Genomic DNA, 8,905 nt, shown 5'->3' on the forward strand with positions numbered 1-8,905 from the left:
TGATCAAACTCTTTTCCTCATGGTACTAGACCTACATTTGTCTAAGGCAAACCTCATACTTATGTCATCACTGAATTTCTCGACCAGCTTGCAAGCCGTTAAACACCCTTTTTAGTGTCAGAAAAAATTTTTATATCATCCATACATGAGATGGCTATAAGAGTATTGGCCAATTGCAAACCCATCATTGCACGATTATAGAATGTTAAACAGAGGATTCAGTGCCATACAGAATCAAAGCGCACTCCGAGTTTCCCCGGAAATATGCGTTGGGGAATCACCACCTCACCCATGGTCGCGGCCTAATTATTCGGGATAGTCAACATAACACCGGTGCACCACTTATTCATTGAAAATCGCAGAAACTCCACTACTATGTCAAAATTATACATAACAAGCACTTCCACGGGCCAGAAATGCAGCACATAGTTGAAGGCTTTTGTATCTATGATCTATATCTATATAAGCTGTATATAGATCGTAACAACTCCTTTCAGCCGTTCAACTCTCCTTTCAACTCTTCCAACAGCCGTTCTGCTCTTCCGTAATAATATGCTGCCGCTGTAGACGGTCAGAAATTTTGGCACATAGGATAGATGTAAAAATATTATAGATTGTTTGGGGGCAAATAATAGATCAGTAATTTGCAGGGTCGGCCGTAGGTGGAACAGTTTGAGAATCGGGTAGGTCACTCTCTGAAAGAAAAATCTTGGCACAAGACTCGCTTCCTGTAATATCGCCGAGTAAAACTCAGCAATTCACTCTTGTACAGCTGAGAAGAGCTTGAACTAAACGTTCTGCACTTCGTCGATCTCGGGTGCCTTTCAGTTGTGTGTTCGAGAAACAGATCCAATTACATTATCCAGAATTAAAATATGGACAATCATAGATGACAACAGGTTCAGAGGAGAAGAGGAGTGCTTCTCATCACGAATCCCCTCTGATCCATCACGATGCCGTATCTTGCTGGACCAGACTGGAGTCCAGCAATCAAAACCGTCAGTGCTGGAAGGAGCTGCTGAAGCCTAAAATGGTTGCGCAGCTGGTGTTTGTAGCCTCTTATAGAACTCACACTGGTTGGTTCAAAACAAATTGTTTTGCTTATGTCACATATGATTTATTTTGTAACGGTGTATCCTACAGGATACCACCGCGAGGCGTTATTTACGTAAATCCAGGACTTAAATCCATTTTTCCAGGCTTCTATGGACATTGACAATCGTCTCCGCAGCACCTTGCACTTTCTGGCTAGGGTTCTGGGTTGTCACAAATCTAGTCAGACGACCAATTTTTCTTCGCAGATTTTTAACTTTCCTAGTCAAACAAAACTCTCAAGCCGGCATCCTAGGGCTATCTCGCTTCACCCCTTCTTCAACTCGCAGGTTATTAGTGACCGTCACCGTGAGACCACCGATGTAAACCAACTCATGAAGGCGTTAAATTATCACGTGTTAAATTTTATTAGCTAAAAGCTGATTTATGTGATCCATTATTATTTTCGTGCCACTTTTTGCCCACAACATAGGAACCCTGGTAATTCAGATCTATTCCATTATAACGAAGCGAATTCTCCGCAAACAGGTTAGGCATACGATTGGAAGGAACGGGTGCTTCATCCACCGCGCTATCATCAGGATGGGCTAGACAGCAAACCGAGTCCCTCAAACTTCCAACCTGGTCTCTGTGACAATATCCGCAATATTATATTTTCAACCTATCCAGTACATCTGCCGTACATCCCCAATTGTCATTAATACTATTATTATTATTGATCTGTCTTATTTTTATTTATGTTCTTGAACTAATTAGTTGTAATTACATAAATATTTTCAATTCTCAATTTCTCAAAATTCTGCTCGAAACACATGTATAATATACATTTTATTTAATTATTTCACGTTTTATACATTCTTTAACTCTGATCATTTCCTTTATGTCTTATTTTACCCAGATAATGAGTAAAAAAATGTGTAATGTATGCTAGACATCGGTGTCTTTAGTAGTTGGGTTTCAATTAACTACTCGTCTCAGGAGCGGTCGACCTGAGTATGTTTCAGACTACATGTTTACCGGTTCATTGCATATTACACTTACATTACTACATGTTACACTTACATTGCATATTCGTATACCTGCAGCTACGTCAGGCCTGACAAGCAGGTAGCAATAATTGCATTTGCCTATACACTCACCCAGACCCTGGAGTAACTGGAGAACTGTTTGGAGAAATGGATTAAACATGTATCGGTTCAGGTAAATTATAAAACAAGAAATATCAACTGATTCAGTATCATTATTAAATCGCTCGGTTAAGTGTCATTGAGAAAAGAATTTCCATTGTACTATTGTTATTCAGTGAACTCATGTTATCTCATTTCTACTGAAACGTTAATAAGTTTGTAAATTACTAAAAGATGAAGGTTAAAGTTAACAAAAGTGTTTTTAATTTTTATTTATTTATTATGACATTTTGCCAGTATTTAAATAGATTCATTTGACCTCTTTCAAGACGGTTTTAAAACAGACGCTAAAAAAAATGGCTATTTTGATATGTTTATATGTGAACACAAATCTATACATAATTTACTTACGTAAAAAGTAAATTACGAAAAAATAATAATATTGTTAAAAAGTAACAAAAACAAACGATTTCAGATTTAAAACTAGTTAAAATGCCATTGCATAAATTGTAAATGATCTTATACTGTAACGACATCACAAAACTAATAAATATCACTCCTTCGTTATTACTTCTCTAAGTTTATTGCAACGCAAGCCGTTACCATAAACACACAAATAATCAATTCAATATTAAAGTTTCTAATAGTCTATTGTTTAACGTACGAGAATTTTTTCAATACAAACCCTTTTTAATTTTGATATATTTTTTCGGAAGAAAATTAATAATTTTATGAAATATTTTCTTCTATGGAACGACTTCATTGTTTTTGATAAATAAAAAAATATTTTGTAAATTAATCTATTTTATATTTTAATCAGTATAATTCTAAGAGATTTAAATAATTAAAGTTTACAATTTCTATTAAAAATAGTATATAAGATACATATCATGAACAAAATTGGTTCTTTTTTCGAAAAATTAAAGTAAATGTAGTCGAGTACACGTTTGTATTCTAGCGAATCTTCATTGCCCACCGTTAATCATAACTAAATCCCCTATCAGAATATTAATAAAAAATTAATTGCTAATTATATTTTTATAATAATAATAACAATAAGTATTATTTTATTATTAGAATACTGTCTAACTTGTCTATTTGCGAAAGATTAACAAACAGCAAATTTACTTCCAATATGGGAATTGGTTTTCTGCTGAATTCTTCAACGAACTATGTGTACTATTTAATTTCAAAACGTCAATTCCAGCCCAATTTTAAAGATATTCATCGGTTGAAAATACATTTTCACTATTAAACAACAATGAAGTGCTGTATAGTAGAATTGTTCTCCCAAAAAACTATAGATCTATGCTCAAATGCTTAAGTTCTTTTTTCATTTAATTATAAATCAAATTTTAATATGTGATAAAAGAATAGCCTCACCGGGATTCAAACAGATTATTATTCTCAAAAAATAATAATTACGACTGGCTGTTACACATGACGTCTTTTACTTAGGTGAGAGTAATACCATAAAGACTGGAAAAAAAATTTATCACTTTTTTCTTTATAATATTCATTTTATAACCAGATTTATATATTATTTCAAATAATATTATTATGAACTCATTTATAATTTTTTTTACATAATTATTAAGTAATAATTGTTTAGAAAAATATTATACTTTAGAAAAATTCACTTAAGCTATTAAATTTTATTTTCTAACCTAGTCACCAACTTTTTCCAATTCTCTATACTACCTTCAGTGTTTGTCCTATCACTTCATTATTATTTTTTGGTAAACTGTATTTGTATATGTTGTAAAAAACAACAAATTTTAATAATTTTCTTATAATTATTTTGGTTGGAAATAAATTAATTTCGGTTTTCAGAAGTGAATAGTATTTTTTTTTTCAAGGACTTCTGTCAACGTTATGCCTTTTTTCTTGGTATATGTTAGCCGTCACTTTTAGCAAACGTTAGAAGCAACTTACGCGTAATTTTGTTTGTACATGATAGTCTACGATTGATTCTATCATGAAGTGGGAAAAATAACATTTTCAACATATTTTACTCTTTTATTTCCATAAATAGAAGAAAGCTACTGAGGCTTATAAAGATATAGGTGAAGTTTGTTCAGTTGATTGCCTAAAAGTACGCATGTCTCGGAATCGGTTTTAAAAAATTCCATTCAGGATAATTTTCAGTGAAAGATGACCGATATTATGGCCAATCTAGTTTATGAAAACCAAATTAAAGCTATAAGCGAATTGGATCGTTACGCAATTCTGCGAGACATTTCAAAGAAGTTAAATGTATCACATACAATATTTGAGAATCACATCAATGTCATCAATATCTTGAACTTGTTAGGAAGCTCGTTATTTGGATTCCGCATGAATTGAAAGTGATTTACTAAATGAATCAGTATTTCCGATTTGCATATATGCATCTCAACTGCGATGAATTCGACCCTTTTTTAAAACGAATCGTCACTGGTGATGAAAAAAATATATTCTACCATACCATTAATCGAAAACGATCCATACTTTAAGCGTTATGAACCGATACAAGTCACAATGGAAGCTGAATCGCATAAAAAAGACAATTCTGTCAACTTAGTGAGATTATAAAGGTATTTGGTATATTGATTTTTTTTTTTTTTTGGTGAAGGGTGGAATGCCATTTACGTACTATGTGTCGGGCTCGGTAACAGGTTCCGCAAGGTAATGATAAGTGAATATCACTTATCATCACTATCATACTCACTTATCATCACATGATAAGTGAGTATCACTTATCGGGTAGGGCATATACCTGCGCCCTACCGATTAAACCTCCACCTCACCAACTCCCCTCCCGGCGCGAACCTGCAATTAAGCATTACACAGCCCCGGGAGGTGCCTTCAAGCTCTGAGGATGCTGAGTTCCCGTGTTTCATCCGCGTTGCTCATCCGCGCAAGCGCGGACGAACGGCGGTTCCAGCGGAGGCTGACCTTCACACCCTCGCTCTCTAATCCATTACTTCACCTGAACTCAGGGCTTAAGCTTGATAATCCAATCCTCCTAGGTAGTCTTTTTCACACCAGTCAGTATCCCGTTCCTGATAATCTCTCCCTTTCTTTTTATTATCTGCGCAGCAAATTTTTTCACTGCCTGCCACTCATTCGTTTCGCGGAGCATAAAGCTTACTGTGTTTTCCGCTACGAGTTATCCCAGACACATTCTCTCTTTGGTGTCCTTCCATGTACCACAGTCATAAAATGTATGCTCGAATGTATCCAGCTCTCCACAGCAAATACACTGTGGGGAATTTCTCCTTCGATATCTCTCTAAGTAGGCAAAAAATTCTCCGTGTCCTGAAAGCATATGCGTTATGAAGAACACCCTTTCCCCGTGTCTCCTCCTTATCCACGGTTCCATATTCTGGATAACCTTCGAGCTCGGCCCCCTTATTGGCAGCCTCCATTAAGTCTGCCATTCCCATGTCAGTAAGTCATTAGCTTCAGACTTATTCAGACTCTCATCTGTTTATATGTTTTGAGCTGCTTCAAAGGAACCAAATGTCAGAGTTTTAATGTTGACAACTAGTGAAGTTGGAGGAAGTAACCGAAAAAAAACCAGCCAGAATTGGCAAATTGCAATGGAACAGTGTTCCACCAAGGCAATGACAAGATATCACACATGGTATCTCGTGGAAATTGTTGGAGCTTGGACGGGAAGTGATGTCGCATCGTCCACAAAGCCCTTGCTTGCACCATCAGATTATTTTTTTATTTGGAAACTTAAAAAAGTCTTTGAATGGTAAAGAGTAACTTTTAATAATGATGACATCCTCAAATCGCACTCGCTTCAGGTTTTGCTGATAAGGACTAGAAGTTTTATGAGCCTGGAATCATGAAGTTGCTAGAAAAATAGCAAAAATTTACCGGACAAATATAAATTATATAATTGATTAAAATTCATTCTTTGTAAAAAAAAAAGAAAAGAAAGGTGAGTTTAGTTTCATACTACAAAACCGAAATAATTTTATTAGCAATATTGAATTTTTATTTTCACTGGCAATAACATTTTTACTTTTATTAAATAAACATTGATATTATTTTTTAATAACCGTTTGGTAAATATAATTTACATCAACCGCCGTGTTAATTAATAAAAAGTAATATAAATTTTAACGGCAAGTGAAACTTAATTGTGAAAACTATCTTCCGATTTAATTTTTATAATTAGCTTCAATAAATTATTGTTTTTAAAACTAAAATAATTCACTCTACGAGTTTCTAGTTTATTGAAATTCAATCTGCAGAGATTATTGTGATTACTGATACTTAGAATAATGTTTATTTATTTTTAGCATCACAATTTTTTCGAATAAAATCTTTATTAATGACTGTAAAAATTATAAAATTGAAATAATTATATCTTTTTCGTACAAAAATGTACTATTTAAAGATACGGAAAATTATATGAGAATTTATTCAGTTATATGAATAACTGAATAAACCTAATACAGAGTATATGCACTTTATGCCATTGATATTAGAATTTTATGAGAGAATATCTAAAGTCATCATAACATCATTTTCATTATTTGATGATTAATATTATGTAAGCTACGATGTGATATGACGTAGATTTTATATGTACGTAAAATATAAATAATAAAAACGAAATAATAAACAGCATATAAGAATCCATATTACGCAAATAATCTCATTCATATTACGTGTCCAGACGTTTACTGCGTGCGAGATATACCGGCTATAGCTCTGCTAACCCGATAAAAATATTTTCTATATTTATTAGTCGTTAATTCGTTTTTCTTTCTTATAAAAAGGAGTAAAAATAATAACTATTATTATATTTTTTCTGGTTTACCAGATTTATTTTATTCTGTTTTTTAACATTTCAGTGCAATAAAAAAAAAGGTTACTGCTTTAATCATAACTGTAGAGTAGTTCTCTTTTTAGTATCATTGTACGTGAAATATATTTTATGAAGTCTGGTAGTGAAAGACACATATTTTAAATTGGCAATAATGACGTTTTATGCAGATTGCTATTATTTAAGTTATATAGGAACCCACTTTGTTCAATAATAATAAGTGGTTATTCGGGTTTGGGGTAGAGAAGAAAGCAAATGGCATCACATTCTGGTACGCTGCTTCTTCAATCATTTAAGATACCCTGCTGATGACAGAAATCAATTTTTTTGTCTAGCCACCTTTAAACTAGTTTAAAACTGATCGTTCACTACGTTTTACTAATAATTTATAAAATAAATAACTCGTATAATCATTTTTTATTAATACTAATTTTTATAATTTTTTTTTAATGAAGAAATAAATTGTAATCAACCCGACAATAGTAGATTAAAGAAAAATTAAAATATTTGTAATAATTTTTCACGTGTGTAAATATCGCATTTTAAAATAAAAAATGGATATAGATACTAACATGAAACACATCTTTCATTGTATTAAATAACGTTTTGTAGTAGCTGATTGATGTGCAGAAAGTAATACATTAGTAGTACTGCTTCTGGCTCAGCGTTCAGTTAGAAGTAATTTGACAAATATTAATCCTGTCATGTTGTAATCTAGTATGTGAAATTATTCCCAATTTCATTTTACGGTAACGTTTCGTACACGTTTATAAAATTTAATTTATTTTTTAATTTAATATAAAATATATCAATTTTTCACTTCATGAACATTCTAATAAACTTGGTTAAATTCATTACTGTATTTTTTTTTTACCGTAAAAAATATATTTTATCCTATTTTAAATTAGAATAATAAATTTAAATTTAAACAATAATTTTGTGGTCACGCATAAGAGTCGTGGGATCACCAAAATTATATTTTTTTTTTTGGTAAAATAATCATTTTAAAACCTAAAATTAGTTTCCGGCAAATCATGTTCACGTTGTAATTGTATGAAATTGTATCAAATCTTGTAAGCCAATTATAAAAATTAACATACAGAGTCCTATTATAGTATGTAAAGGCTTCATATATAAATATTGAGGGTAATATAAGATTAAACTGAGCATAATAATTACAAAATTAATACCATATTGTGTGTTTGAAATTTTTGTCTGCCAAGATAATTTTGAATATTTTTGTAGAGTAGTATGCCTTTAAAATTTATTGCAGTAAGTAATTTAGAACCAAAAAAAATTAATTAAATCTTTCATTATGTTGTTAAAGCTAAAGTAAATATTATTAGTTGACCTATTATTCTAGTAATGTTGCAAATGATTAGTTCTTGTGGGTTATTATTACCAGTCTTATTTATTGTTGTGAAAGCTGTTTTTATTAGTGTTAACAAATTATTTCCAACACTAACTCTTTTAAATTTTGTTACTAGACGTAATTCTAAAGGTGATAAGAAATAAAAACGTTATTCCGCGGCGTTTTCCGTCGTTTTCATACTACCATGATTTTTCCATTTTTACCAGACTACGTCCACAGGAGGAGTAGTAATATATTGTAATTTTCTGTCTGTCTGTCCACCCGCCAACCGACCTGACTACTAATTTTACACATTTACCAAGGATAATTTTGAATAACGAACAAAAAGTTATTAAACAAGTTTTTCTTTCTTTTCTTACAGGCAGATTTTCAGGATACAATAAGTTAGTCTATGTTGTGAAATTTAATAATACTTCTACAACTTAATGTTGTAGTCTGGTACCTGTGTAAGCTATTTGAGATGGTGAAATTAATGGCCTCAATTTTGTTAAGACTAAAAAGCACCCGAATATTACATAAAATGTA

This window comes from Lycorma delicatula, chromosome 3 (assembly GCF_047948215.1).
Source record: "Lycorma delicatula isolate Av1 chromosome 3, ASM4794821v1, whole genome shotgun sequence".
NCBI classification, from domain to species: domain Eukaryota; kingdom Metazoa; phylum Arthropoda; class Insecta; order Hemiptera; family Fulgoridae; genus Lycorma; species Lycorma delicatula.